A 16,471-nucleotide genomic window follows, 5' to 3' on the forward strand; every position below is an offset into this window, starting at 1 on the left:
GAAACAGCGTCCTTTGATTAGCACAAATAGTGTATCTCTAACAATAATAAAAAGGAATGTGCGTTTGTTGGTGTTCGATGGACTAGTCGTTTTACCCATAGCTTCCGAACATGGTAGAGATATACTTTAGAAGGTGACGATGTGTACTTCAGAAAGAGGGATTCTTAAATTTAATTAATTTATTGAAATTTTGACATTCCTTTCCAATAACTTCCAAATACTGCAACATCATTTTTGACTTTTGGATCGATTTTAAGATTTTACATAGATTTTAAGATGTAAAAAAAAACTTTTAAATGATACTTACTTAATTTACCGCACAAATTTCTCCTTGCCGGTGTCCTGGCCTAGTGTGCCTTCCCCGTGATCAAGGCGTCCTGGCTTCGAGTCCCAGTTCGGGCATGGTTGTTCTTCATCTGTGTTCTATCTGTGAGGTGCGTGAATGAGCCCCCCCCCCCTGTAAAAAGGAGTCGTGCAAGCGAGTGTGTGTGTGCTATCTTCATTTGAGCTAGAAGTCAGACTTCAGCCCTCGGGTGCTCAGGCGTCTTTACCCTCAGAGGCTATTGCGCAAAATTTGGCTTAAATAGTCACACGACAAAAAAAAATCTCCTTAAATTGAAAATTACATTGATTAAAAATATTGTTTTACATATAATTAAAAAAAAACAGATTTCCTATTTGAACTGAAAATTAAACAATTTTCTTTATTTCGTAAAATATATAATTGCGTAATTTTTTTTCTGTTGTTGAAAGTAAGGAAGAAGGATTTTGTTTAATATCTGTAAAGTTTGCACGTCGAATAATAAAGTGAATTTGCGGTACCTCGAGTTCCACAGGGGGCACCTCGAAACCGAGGATGAGAACATTCCGGTATGGTGGTTGTTTCTCGCCACATCTGTGGGTACACGAAAAGGTGGGTGTCCGGCTCCTCACATCGCACAGCGAAGAGTTGTACCATAGCAGGCGATGGCCCTTAGGATCCAACCACTGTTCCCACTAATGGTGCTGTCGTGGTGGTCCGGTCATTCTAGCTTTTTCTTATGCCTTCCGGCGGGTTGCAGTAGTCAGTTTGTGATTACAGTATCTCGAAGTTAATATAGATTACTAAGAGAATTACTCCTAGTAACACTACGATGTCATTGCACTTAATTATGGTAGTATGTTCTCTATATAGAATAAAATAACAGTTGTAAGCTATTAAATTGGCACCTCAAATTTGATGCTTAAAATATCTTCTTGGAGAAATAATAAACATGGAATTTTAATTGAAAGTAGATGCAATCAATATTCCCGGTGGGCTAGCTGATCATAAAAGGCGATTGTTTCAAATAAAGAAAAACATAGTTTATAGCAAGTTATTTACGAGTAAAAAATATATATACTGTTGTCGTCTTGACGATCCATAGGCAAATACCGTTTGCTTCATACATCGTCGATGGTAGGAAAATGCGTTTTTATTTTCACTCAGTATCCTATACTGCGTTACGAAATCGCATGTCGCAAAACCGTGAAGCAAATTCTTCCTTCAATTTTCTTATATACTATCAGGATGCAATGAATTTTGTGGTACAGTGAAAAAAAAATATGTGAATAATAGCGATACGATGAATTTTGTGTTTTGTGGCAGAGTGAAATAAATGTGTGTATAATAGCAATACGATGAATTTTGTGTTTTCTTTGAAAAAAGAATGTTACAATAGCGATGCAATGCATTTTGTTAATTTAGTATTCTCTTCAATAGAATTCAACGATTATTCTTCCATTCTTTCCTTCTATTTATCTTGTACTGAAACAATCAGTTCGTTTAATCCGACTTCCGAAGTGACAATCCGAAAGCAATTTTTTGTTAAGGAAAACAAACCACCGATGTATTTTCTCTTGACTTCTGTCTTTTTCTGAATCTCTATTGGTCTGCAGGCTATTCCGATGCATGAAGGAGCTGAATGGATTTTCAGAAGACTGACCATTCGATACGTCAACAATGCACAATCTCAACTACTACTAATAAAAGCAAATATTAGTTTTCTTTCTCTCTGCGTGCGTTGGTTCATTTAATTTCATTTGGACATTCATTTAAGAAACTGCGATCTGGTCTAAGGTGTTCAAAGTGGAAAGGAAAAGCCGCTTTAACACAAATCTCTCAGCGTAAAAATACAATGGCATAAAAATATATATAGACATCATTTGCCATAAAGTCACACATATAAAGAAAGAGACTAAAACTGTGTAATACACTGAATATAAACAAAATAATAAAATAGCATACCTAAATATCAATAGAGTAAGACATAAGTAATAAAATAAGTAAGAATAAATAATGAAAACAAATATCAATAAATAATAAAAAGAAATAAATATAGTAAATACATAAACAAAATAAGAAATAGCAATGCATATGGATCAGAAGATAGTAGTTTTGAATAATAATAAAGCTAATAAAAGGGAATAAGTAATAAAATAAGTTTAAATAAAAACAAGTAAATAATTCAAATAAGTCAGAGTGGTAATCAGCGAGGTAGATCAACTTAGTGAGGCTTAACTGCCATGATCATGTGATCCATTTCATTAGAGTAGTTAAAGAAAAAAGAAATGAATATGAGGTTTTCATATCCAAAATTTTCCATGTTTTTGGTCACAAGGCCCATTTATTTTCGCAGATGTGGCATTTCAAATGAGTATGTTCAATCGACTCTCGATGCATCCGCAGATACATGTTTCTAGTTTTATGAAGAGTCGTGCCTTATGTGATTTCAACTGATTCAATTTAGCCAAATGGTAATCAACTGGTTCTTTTGCTGGTATAGTTTTATAGAGTTCACCCTCTCTTCCCTTACCTCTGTATTCAAAATGAGCTTTAGTCCAGAAGAAGGGGATTTTAATATTGTATCAGATAATCTAATTTCTTAATAATTCATTAATAGTTTTCTTTTTGTGTAGATAGTATTGCCATTATAGATGATACAGAATCGGTGATAATTTCAATACCTAGAACATTGATTTTAATCACATAGTGAACTGCTTCTTTAACTGCAAATATTTCAGCCATAGAAATCGAGGTTCTGTTTCTCAGGTTGAAGACTTTTACGTTGGAGGTGCTTAAGGATTTATTCTCTATAGGTGATAATAATACTGGCCTTATTGTAGAAGAATACACTTTCAGAATCCAGGCATCCTAGGAAGTATGCTTACAGATCAGTTTAGCGATAACAAACAGCAGGATCCTTACTTCCCTAGAAAGGAGCGTTATACAAATAACAAAGAAATTGCTGCTTTGACATATTTTTAAAACATGAAGAGTCTAAGAGTCTACATTTGCTAAAACCTGAAGAGTCAATTCAGAGCTTAACATTCCAAAAATGACTATAGAGAATATTTCAATTTTAAAAAATGGCAAACATACAGCATTCGTGAAATCCATAGACTATTATAACGATTACATCGACAACCATTTGATCGAAGTCTAGAGTTTTACAATCGCAACTTATTTCAAGCAAAAAAGACCCTTCATTCCTGAAAAATTGTAAGACGAATATCTCTTTAATATAGAAAGATTAATCCTAATAATTATAATTTTTGGAATGCTAAAAATCCATTCTTCATGTCTTTCTAAAACTTCTTTTCTTTGTTCCTTTTTGTACAATAGTGTACTAAATGGTTACCGATACATTCAGTTAAATTTGATTGACAATTTGTCTGAACTAAGTGATAAATTGCCTTTGGTAGTACATGCTCTGTTAATTTTTGACGACAAATTCCGTCTTGACATACAGACACAAGTTCATCACTTGTGTCTATATGTCACAAATGATGAATAGAATTGCGCATACACGAATATTATTTAGAAAATGCAATTTTATATATATCAAAAAGGTGTTGTTATTTAGAAACTCCGTTTTTTAATAATCTTTCATATTGCATATATTATGCCCCAAAACTATAGTGAAGGGCTCGTTTAAACATCGGCCAGAGGTATGGGAAAGTGATCTAAATTAACAAATTTGTTTTTTTACTGAAATAGAAAACTTTACAGATGAAACTTGAATGTAAGTGTAAGAAAGTGACTAGGGAAAAAATACTTCATTCACTGAAACTTTTAGGCTATGGAGGCTATTAAAAAATGAATTTTTATAACTTTTTATTTTTTACCCTTAACAAAAACCCATTTCCATACATTTGGGTAATTGTTTTGATGACACTTTGCAATTAGCAGCACGTTTAATTGCAATAATTAAGGGAATAACGGATATAACAGCTATTTTGATGCACGCTATGTTTATTGATATTTCTGGATTCTATATGTTCAGGTGATGCTACTGGCTTTTAAAATTATTTGAGTTAGTTTGGTTTATATGTTTGTAATGTGCAGTATGAAGAAAATGTTTTTGTATAGATTAATTCAAATTATTAAGATTTTTGTTATACGAAAGTATTATGCTTCTTAATACATAGTTGGAAAGTTTGTCTAAACGTTTTGTTTTTGAACATGATAAATTAATTTAGAATTATTTTATTAATTTTGTAATAGAATTATTAAAGGTTACCGTTTCAACCGTTTTATCCCATTCTTATATTTCCTTCAAAAAGAATCTCTTTTATATATATAGTGGCTCCCAAAATTGAGTATACATTATACTCTTTCTTCGTTAATTTTATTCTTTTTGATCTTAACATTCCTATTTATGGCTAATATTTATAATAACGACAAAATATACTTTAACAAAAATATTAGGCTAAAAAACAAAACGGAGGAATCAATAATATTTTTATTACAGTAATTTTTATGTCAAAGTTACAAATTCCGAAGTCACAAAATTGATTATACATCTAGCAAATTCTGTCAACAAAAAGAGAAAAGGCTAAATTAATATTTTGTTGCACATCCTTTTGCATTTAGAACAGCTTGTAAACGGTGTGGCATTGAGTTGACAATAATTTGAGTTGTTTCGCCGAATATTTTCGACCATTCTTCTTGTGATACTCTTTTTAAGTGTTCCTTGCCTCTAATATTGTGTTTTTGAACTGATTTTCCTAATTATGCCACAAATTTTCAATCACATTGAGATCTGGAGATTGAGGAGGGGTGTGCAATTGCAATTTACAACTATACAACACTCATAACTCAACTATTTTAGCTGTATGCTTCGGGTCATTATCTTGTTGAAACAGAAAACTTGACCCTAAACCCAAATTCTGGGCACTTTGTTTTAAATTGTTCTTCAATGTATCCAAATATTTGATTTTGTCTCCTTTTGCTGACACACAGCCCCATACAAGAAGTGAACCACCTCCATGCTTGACAGAAGCATTGGTGTTTTTAGAAGGAAGTTCAGAATTGGGCTTTCTCCAAACATAACATCGACCATCACTACCAAAAACATTGAACTTACTTTCGTCACTGAATATTACTTGATTCCAGAAGTCCAGAGGTTTTGAAATATGACTTTTAGCGAATGAAATTCTTTTCTCTCTATTTACTTTGAAAATGAATGGTTTTGTTCTGGCTAGGCGACCATTATAATTTGCTTTTCAGATTACTCTTCGAATTGTTTCTGCAGAAGCACCTATTTCAATTGTTCTTGAAGTAAATGTAGCAATTTTTGTAGCATTCACCTTAGGATTGTTTGCTACCTCACGAATAACTCTTCTCTTGGTCGTGATACTGAGGATTTCTTTTCTTCCTCTTCCAGGTTTATTAACAATTTGGCTATACATTTTATACTGCTGGATAATTTTTTGAACGAAACCGGGACTGCGTTGAATTCCCCTTGCAATTTCTCGTAGATATTTGCCATCTTCAGACAATCGAATAACAAGTTTCCGAATTTCAACATTTGTTACATTTCTGGAACTCATTATGATAACCAAAGCGTTTGTTTCTGCTCGGAAATCAATGATTGCCAGTTAAAGTAAAAAAAAATTACTTATTCATTTGAAAATAAATAATAGTAGTCAAGTCGCATATTTTATAAGGTGTATACTCAATTTTGTGACTTTGGAATTTGTAACTTTGACATAAAAATGACTGTAATAAAAATATTATTGATTTCTGTTTTTTCTTTTTTAGCCTAATACTTTTGTTAATGTATATTTTGTCGTTCTTATAAATATTAGCCATAAATAGGAATTTTAAGATCAAAAAGAATAAAATTAAAGAAGAAAGAGTATAGTGTATACTCAATTTTGGGAGCCACTGTATATATAATATTAATGTATCGCTGAACAAAATTTCAAAAAAAAAAAAAATGTAGAGATTTTTAAGCACTTTTGGTTTTAGCTATAAGACTTATGTTTTCTCAAACGCCTCAAAAATAAATCCTTCAAAGGAAACTGAACCCTATATCTTCGTCTTCAGAATCTGTTCAAGGGATTGACCCTCAAAAGAAGAAAATTTCCATCTAATTTGGAATCTTTCTTATTGCTTATATCCTAATATAATAAATTAAGAGGATAAAATAAAAGTTTTAAGAATAAGGGAAGTAATTGTTTCGACTTCTACTTTTTTAACTGATTTAAACATCAAATTATTATTTTTGAAATCATAACAATAAAGTTCCTTCTGGAAGTATCTGCCCAAATATATTCAATCACGTCTATATTTGTATTTTAAACCAAATTCACTATAGATTAAAATGAAACATTTCCAACGATAATTTGATGTTAACTAATATGCATATTATACACATGAACATACCATTATTTATCTGGAAAGCTATGATAGATTTTTAAACCTATCTGACAGAACAGTTAATATCAACTTAATTCATAATAGAAATATGTACAATCTGAACGAAAGATTGGTACAACACAACACGAAATTTCTATGTTATAATTTATAAGGAATTTTCAATTTATAAGGAAATATGTTCTTCATATTTTCTACTCCATGAGTGTGAGTGATTTTAGAGCCGATTTTTAATTGACTGAAATTCTATGCTAGGATTTCGAAAGACTTTCATTTGCCGTGGTTGCATGTTATTTCCTTTAGAAAGTTTCTTGGGGTATGGTTCGAGAATAAGGATGCAATTTAGAACATGAACGGTTAGAAGTATTTGAATTAGAGGTTATAAGTGACGTGAACAAATTATGTATAAAATAGAATTGTTTCTTTAAGTAATGTATTTATTTAATTGCTGTAATGAAATTCACCTTTTCACGGTCTTAAGCAAACGATATTTATTTCTTAATGTTCTCTGAAAAACAATTTTAGAGATGAGCAGTTTTAACATCACCAAAGATTAATAAAATATGATGAACAGAATAACAGGAATTGTAATAACCAAGATGTTTTAAAACTAGAATGTTTGAAAAGAAGAATTTTATGAAGTTATAAGTTATGGAAGACACACTAAAAATAACAAAACAAACAATTCACATCTTTTTCTGCCAATAAATATAAAAACTTTGAAATCTTCTGCCATTTGCTTAAAAGATCGAGAGGATCAAAAATTACAAAGTGAAACTTGAATCAAATATTTTGCCAGCCAGATATAAAGCTGGTGAGAAAAATACACACGCATCTCTATAAAGCTTCTTTTATCACGTCGTTTTAAAGAAAAGCTCAAAAACATGTCTTTTTCAGTTTACATAAATCCTGTTTCAGAATCTGTCCTTTCCGAAAACTTTCCGTTTTATGCGGCAAAAATTTTAAAACATTTTAAGCATGAACCGACTCTACAATGAGTTGGAAGAAAAAGATTTTTGGCGCCCTGAGGGGTAGTAGGAGACATTCTTTTGCTCTTCCCGGGAAAGAAGGGAGAAAAAAAATACACATATACTTTTTAGAATAAGTTCTTTTTTCTAATCTCCCTACTCCTGTCCTAGTTTTCTTTGAGTTTCAAGTCATTCATAAAGATTTGTTTCTGATATTTGCTTTTGATTCTTGCTTCCAACTGTATCATCTGATGTAATTTTCTATGGGATTTCTCTATTACAGATATCCAGTTCAATTTTTCTTCCTTTTGGATGATTTATACAAACACATTCTTTTTTTAAATCAAGATTTGTGACACAATATACATAAATTTATAATATCTTGTTTTCGTACATTGTTATGAAAATACTTCGGCAGAATCTTAAAATTCTCATCCAATTTTCTAGATAAAAATAGAATAAATATAATATCGAGGTGAAATAAGTAACCAAAAGAATATTAGATTTTTAGATAAAATACTGGCAGTGTCTATGCGATGTGCAGTGTGTATATTCAATCATTTTATTGATATTCCTATAATTAACTAATATTCCATTGCACTTATTACAGTTTTTGTCAATTTCTTATCGTTCACTGAAAATTTTTTTCTAGACATTGCATTCTTGATGGTGGTTGAATTATTTATTTTTAATCTGTATTACTTAAATGACTTTTCCTATGTATATTTAGCTTTTGCTCTCTATGAAAATATGTCATAAAAATCTATCAATAACTGAAATTAAATAATTATTTTGTGTTTCTCTTTTCCATAGGTGTTAAAAAACGATGGGAAAAACATCAATAAGAAATATTCAGTAAAATTTCATCTTCCGGAATTTCTCGGAATGTCTTCTTTCATCAATAGGCTTTGATGAAAAACTTTGATGAAAATCCAAAAGAAATTGAGACTGGGAAAACCTTCACGTTCTAACAAAAGTTTAAAGATAAGTAAGATAAGAAATTATAGTAATTTTTTGTAGGAATCAATACCTCTTTTACTGAAAATTTTTTACTTAGTAGATTCCACATATAAATTTCCTTTTCCTTTCTTTGTAGAAAAAACAGTATTTTCGCCTTTGCACAATATCTGTATGCAAGTTTTGGTGTATGAATAAATTTTCCGAAACACACGAATTAAATGATTGGCAGAAGAATTCAAGATTACACCTGAGCAGAACAAAATGTGTTTCATAAATTTTGATCTCAGCCTATTTTTGATTTATACAAAGTAACTTTTATTTCATGTTGTACTTAGGCTATAAAATTGAATTTCGATTCCGCGTGTTTCTTGAAACTTCTGTGGTCTTTTATCTTTCTTCGATATTCGATGTCTTGAAAGGAATCTAATTCGCAATTTAAAGAAGTCGTTCTCCATTCGCAGGGATTTTACTTTCGGGTAACCAATCAGGTAATGGAAGTTTGTTTACTTTAAGAGTAGTTAATGGTGAGTGAATAGAAAAGAAATTACTGAGGTTCAGAGAATAATGAAACCGCACCATCAGTGATTCACCATTAATTTTATTAGACTGGTAGAAACCGATTAAGAAAACAGAATGTTTAATAAATTAGGATTGGAACTGGAAGAAGGTACACCTTCCTTCAATTTAGTCTTACAATTGTTGATTAAATATGAAGGATTTGTTACTAAAATGAATCAATATCAATTAATTGAAATTCCAGAAAAGTTCATCTAGAGAAAATCATAAAAAAATGTAAAGTAGAAAAAAAAGAAAAGAAATGATGCTTTATTAAAGCTTAAAAAAACGAGCTCTTAATATTAATGCCAGTAGATTTGTCAGTGCTTTTATAAAAATGAAGCTTTAAAGGTTTTCATGGGAATTTAAAAAATGAAATTTTGACTTTTTCCCTTTGTGTTGATTTCTTGGCTCATGACTATGACAAAACCTTGAACAGTTACCTCATTATATAAAAATTGGCGTCTTCTTCATTGAATTATCTCGTACATTTTTCAAATATTTTCCATCTCAAAATGATAATTTTTAGGCGATTTGCGATACTATCAGATCGAATTTCTTTTGAAAAGAATCCGTTTTACATTCAAATCTGTAAAAGTCCTTATTTAAAACCGGATCCTCAAATAAATATCTGGTTATGACCAAAAATTCCGTTTACATGAATTACTTTTAAAATTAGGCTTATATCCATATCATATTTTCATTCACAGATTCTCACTTTTATAATCATAAGATATTTTGAAATAAAAGTTGTGTTAATAATCTTTACTACTGCTTATTTTTGTAAGAAAAAGAAGAGATTATGAAAATTTTTAACTTAACTAGTACTTACTTTTGGGAATTATCAGAAAAAGGTGCATCAATAATAGAATAAATTTTTATGGCACAAAGCTGAGGAAGCCTTATTGAAATATTGTACTGTAGATGAAGCTAGTGTAGATAAACCGTGTGTTAACTTAAGTAAAATATAACACTTTCTAATCTCAACTCGAGACTTTTTTCAAGGAACTAAACCTTACATCTGTTTTTATCCACAAGAAGAAATGACTCGCATTTTCCAAATTTAGAAAGATGCAGAAATTATAAGAGCATTATAGAACAAACGAAAAATAACAGAAAGTAAATCAATAACAAAACAATTTTTAGGCAACTTGCCTGCAGTCAGATACGAACTTGTGAACTTTCAGTTTATAGCACTGAGCCATTCAGTCCGTCCAAGTTAGAACAAGTTTCGTTACAATATATGTTTGAAATATAATTTTCTGCGATAGCTACATTGTTTTTTAAGATAATTTTAAATCGCCTTTATATTCAGAAAGTTGTAACTGTAAAGATAAATATCATCGAGCTTTCAAATAAATTTAGATTACAATTATGCAGAGTTTGTTCAGAATTTAAATTTTAATGAGTTAAGCTAATCAACATTTCAGCAGAAGCTCAGATGAAAAAAAAATTATAAATAAAGCATTCTTTGATGAAAGAAAGAGATTCATACAATGACCTACAGAGTGCAGTGTCAAGCTGTTACGTCTTTTTAAAGGAATATATAACAGATAGGCATTTCTGTTCGATTCTAGTAATGCAACTTCTTTTTCTCAAATACTCTTCAAAAATCAAAATGTTCTTCGAAGTTGTCAAATAGAATATCTCTTTCTAAACTTGGTGAGTATATTTTCTGAAAAGTACACAAAAAGCTCTCCAAATCAGAATTGAGCTGCTGAATTGATTCTTTTGGAAAAGACATCCTTGAAGCGATAAAATGTGTCTTGTTATTCAGCGGGAAGAATTTAATAGCTCAGGATTGTCACCAATTTTTCGTAACTGTCATGGCGATGGATGTCGTTTCAAATCAGACTTCGGTCTGGGTGTTCTTTGAATTTTATTGCATAACAACACGAGTTTCTTCTCAAAATAGGCCTAGTGCTTTCTTAAAACGAGACGTTCATATAATTAAACTAAACTGCTACATATCAACAATTCAAATGAAGAAAAGTTATCAATTTAAATTATTATTTCAAACCAGAATTGGAAGATGTGGCCAAGTGGCAATAAATAAAGATATTTAATGGCAGAGTATACAATCATGATAAATTCCAATCTCTATATCCATGACATAACTGATGGTATTAATTTTCTAATAAAAATGGCGAACAAAAGAAAAAAATGCCTTCTCATTTCATTTAATAATGTAAACATACGCGCTGAGAAAATAATTGGAGTGTATTGGAGTTTTTTTGCAACATATCTCAAACTATCATGTGCCAAAATATTTTAGTGACTACATTATTTTATTATACCGTTTATTTCAAAATATTGATCGAAATTCTATCCTTAGACGAAATATCCTACCACGTAGAATTGAGGACGATTTTTATCTTAATCAAGTCTACATTGGACATGGCGTATTTTCTGAGCATCAAAGTCGTTTCTTTGGCAAAAGTTTGATTTGTCAGTGTGGCACTGAAGAAGGATCTATAAATCACTTGACCAAAGCCTGTGCACAGACGGAGATGTCCAAGAACTTGAATGACTCTGGATCTCGAAGAACACATAAAACTTTCAGCCATTAAATCTTCTATTAGGGACATTTTGTCAAAGCTCTTGACTTTGGTTCTCTCCTAAAGTAAAAAGTTAGCGTACATTTAATATATTTTATGCATTTTTAGCGTTTCACAATTTAATACGTAATGTACAATTTAATGATTTTTTTCTTTTCTTTTTCTGAGCCAAGAAGCGATTTCTCTAGAAGGTTCTTTGTTGCTTTCACGTATCCCATATCGTCAAATGTCGTTTGTTCCTTCTTGGTAGGTGGGGTTGCTCATAGGCGGTCCCATCATGTTTTCCACATGGCCTCTGGATAGGTCGGGGTATTGCTTGCCTTATACCACGTAGTTCAACAACGAAATTCAAACTCAGCCTTCATATTATATCCTTGTTTCCGCATTGTTTGATGGATATTAAATTATAGCAATCTAACAACGGTTATTGATCATGAAAGCATATTCCAAAAATCAAAAGCAATTTATTTAATTTAAAAAAAGCATGCGATTACTTTCTTCTCTGCACTGAGAGAGTCAAAAATAGAAATTGGTTAGAAACAAAAGTATTTGTAATATGACACCAGACCCAATGTGAAATACTTTTTTTCGATTTTCGAGAAAGGTCAATTTTCCATCCATCTTGGCAAGTTATACTAAGCTATGCGAATAAACCTATTTCACACCGCGCCATTATACATAAAATATTCATTCGGTTAAAGAATAAAAATAAATACGCTTATGGACTGCGATTTAAGAGATGTTGTTGCTGTTTTTCTGGATATAAAGCACATACTTCTTTGGAAATAATTGATGCATCGATTTCTGGAATCAATGGAACTAAGTTTTACGTAATAAATAAACATAAGTAAAACAAAGGGAGTGGGATCCTTGAAATGTTCTCGTATATTCTGTAATAAATGTGCTACTTCCCCTCCAGTTTTGGAGATGAGAAGGCCTTTATTGAATTTATCAACAGAACTGATTACATTACTATTAGAAAAATACTTTAATTTGATTTTTCGCCCAAAACTTGGGAAATTCCAATCTTTAGTTATCAAATAAATAAATAAAAATTTATATTAATCGGAAAAAAACAACTAAATACCACCTTACATAAATTATTTGTCCTGATAAGAATAATATTCTAATACTGATAAATCACGTTTCATTTTGAATTATGATGTGGAGTGGTTTGAAGCAATCATTATAAATTAAAATGTTTAAATGGAGTATGATTTTTTTCGAACATCAATAATTGAATAAGAAGCATTGTAAACTAATATTTCTTATTAGTTATTATTACGTAGTTTCTAAAGCATTTAACATCAATGACCTAAAATGTGCTTGGGGCTTAATATGACATTTTTATATCACGTGGAAAAAATAATTTAAATATATATATTATATTTGATATTTGGAGTTGGTATAGTGTTATTAAACATTGGGGATGGGACAAATTAAGAGTCTTATCTTCAGTACTTGTCAAATGTGTTGGAAGGTGAAGTCAATTCCTTGTAAAATATTCAAATTTAATGGAAATAATTCCACATTCTTTCTCAGGCTCACTAAATCGCAACATTATCTAACTTCTTAATTTGAATTGAAATGTAATAAAATGAGAAAGCTCTTAAGGTAATAAATTTATCAGTGCAAAAAGACAAAAAGTGGAAAACATCGCAGTAAACTTTTTACTATAACTGCAGAAATGCTGCGATTCATGATCTTTTTGCACTTTCTTATAAACTACAAAGAAGACTATCGGATATTTTTCACGTCTATTTCTTCATAATTTATTGCCCATTTAAAAATAAAAGTGAAAATCAAAGATATAATTTTTTGAAGTTTATACATCATTTATCATTTTTTTATCTTCAACTTTTTACAAGATAATGAAAATTTTTAATTATTTCTATGATTCAAATATGAAAGACACTTTGAATGAATTTCTGATACAATTTCCAACTCTCTGTGGTCTTTGTTTTCTATGTTGAGCTTCGATTATTTGGACAATTTCATTCTAAGCAGAGATGCTGCAAAAAAAAAAAAAACGATATCTCTTTAATAGGTTAATATATAAAATAGGATATATATGTTTATATATCCTATCTAAAATATTCGAAACGCTCTCACTTGGAAATGAAAAATTCATTATCTCAATCATGTTAACAAGTCATTTTAAAAAAGAAACTAACTAGTCAATGAACCGTGTTCTTCATAAATCAACTCATAAAATGTTTTTTTTTAGTTTAATGGAGATCGATCGGCAATAAAAACGGATGATTAATAAGTAAAATCAGCATTCAGAAACTTGTTTTTAAATTTGATTTATTTTTCTGATTCGATGAGGATGGATGAGTGCTATTTAATCAAACCTGATACTTTTTTTAGCAGAAAATGTATAAATTAATTTCTTAAGTGGAAATCTTTGATAGAAATATTTTGAAGTGCGTTGGAAACGTTTTTATTTCTTGAGAAGGAAGGGATTTTTTTTTAGGTTAGAAATTTAAATCTCTTAATTTTCGCTTTTCCTTTAATGAGAATAATGAAATCTGGTTTATCATTTTTATTAATATTTAAATAAAGAATGAAGAGGAGAATTTAAATTATATTTAATATAAGTTACTGAATGTATTGCAAATAAGAAATAATTTGAATGTAATTGTGAATAGAAAGAATTCAGTGATTAGAGTAATTCAATGACTGGAAGAATACAATGATTAGATGAATTCATGGACTTCCTTTCTTTCATATGAGTAAATATTAATTGTTTGTTTCTTATGGCACTTGCCACTGACAAGCCCGCTGTTACGAAGACAGCGATTTAAGCCTGAGGGGGAACGCCTCTTATTTTTTATAGCAGCGCCAACTAGGGCCAAGAGTACGACTTTGCCACTCACGCATCATTCATTCGCTTTCACAACCCCTTTTTACAGGAGGGCACATTCACACATCTCACAGATAGAACAACCATGCCCAAACCGGGACTCGAACCCGGGACGCCCAGATCACGGGGAACACGCGCTACCCCTATGCCAGGACGCCGGCGTAAATATTAATAATTCCTTTAACAAATAATCATGAACTTTTAGTAATTCCTTCATAGGTACCTAATTTAGAAGTATTGAGTAGGTTTTCCATATATGTAAAACATCTTTTTTTTATTTAAAGTGAGGCAGATGTGGAATTCTTTATCAATATAGTTTATTCTTAATCATAACATATGGAAAGAGTTTAATTTTGAGTCATTATTAAGATTTCTTTGTAAAAGCTACGGCTATGATCTGAATAAGAAAGCAGAAAGGCGTGTAAAAAGACTAGATGGAAATATAATTTGAATTTATATAGATGTTTAGAAAGAAATTCATTGAAACAGCGTTTTGGATTCAGCATATTTTAGAATTATTGCGGGAAAATGAAAGACCACAACTAGTAATTTAAAGAAAGAAAGAGTTCGAATAATTGAGAAATAATTACTATTAGAACGGGTAAATTGAAATCATTACATATACGTATCACTCTTCTCCTTCTTTATAAAGGCATTAAATGCCTGATTTAACATTTATGCTGATGATTTTTTTTATACAGGTTGTTGCCGAATTCGACAGAGAAATTGCATTAACCACATGTTCTGGCGCACAATGGCCGGTATTTCCTGCAGTAAATCCAGAAGGACGTGCTGCAAGAAAACAAGGTACTTTGCTCCACTGAGGCGTTGGAGCCTTGCATTTGGCCTCGTTATTTTGAAGGATCATGTCTCCCGCAACCGTCTATTAATATTTGTAAAGGTGCTATGGTGTGGACAACGCCTACTTGGATATTGCTATTGATATATTCTTTGTGCTTGCCGTCCATTACCTTTCGCTCGGTCGAAATTAAATGCATATCCGGATATTCGTCATTCGTGATATCTAACATGTTGTTTGCGAATGAAATTTACTGACTATCAATTCTGGACTGCTCTTTAATGAATATAAGCTGCTTTTATATTCCTCGAACCATCAATTCTGCAATGATCGCAGCTTTTACATTCCTTGAAAGCATGGAAAATTTAGATACGAGAAAACTTCTTCTCGGATACCTTGTTCCAAATCCTTATATTCTAAGGGCCATTCTCTTCGACAGGCTAATTATCTCTTCGATGTCTGTTTTTTGCGATTTTCACAGAAAAAACGTCTCCTGCGACCATATGTTTTATGATAATTTTTAATCTCTTTAATGCCTACTATCACTTCTCTAAATTTATCTTTCGAATTTGGCAACACCCACTGTAAACATCCGTACCGATGTTGCAGCGATGTTTCCTGGCAAACTTTTTAGTTTTTCTCGAATATCTTAAAACCTCCTCAATTTTCACACTACAGACTTATATTAAATTAAGGAGTATAAAATTTCTTATATTTTCAAGCTTTTATTTTTCTTAAAGTTTTAATATTTTTGCAGATAAGGGTTCTAAACTACTTTTTCGTTTTCAATAATTTACGACCCCCTGGTTCATCACATCGGCATGTTACTTACATGAAAAATAACCTTCAAGAATGTGCTTTCACTTAAAAAAAATTCATATTTGAAACACCTTTTCGTATTTTTTTTATTAATTTTTTACAGTTTCCAAAAGTTCGCCGACTCCTTATATTTTTGCGATTGATGAGTCCTAAACATCGTTTGGGACCCCATGTTGTACGGTGATTCTTTATCCTCTTGCTCTCCTATCACCTTTTCCGAATTCGGCAACACCCTGTATATGCATATGAATTTTTTTTTTCTAT

This window comes from Argiope bruennichi, chromosome 5 (genome assembly GCF_947563725.1).
Source record: "Argiope bruennichi chromosome 5, qqArgBrue1.1, whole genome shotgun sequence".
Lineage (NCBI taxonomy): Eukaryota > Metazoa > Arthropoda > Arachnida > Araneae > Araneidae > Argiope > Argiope bruennichi.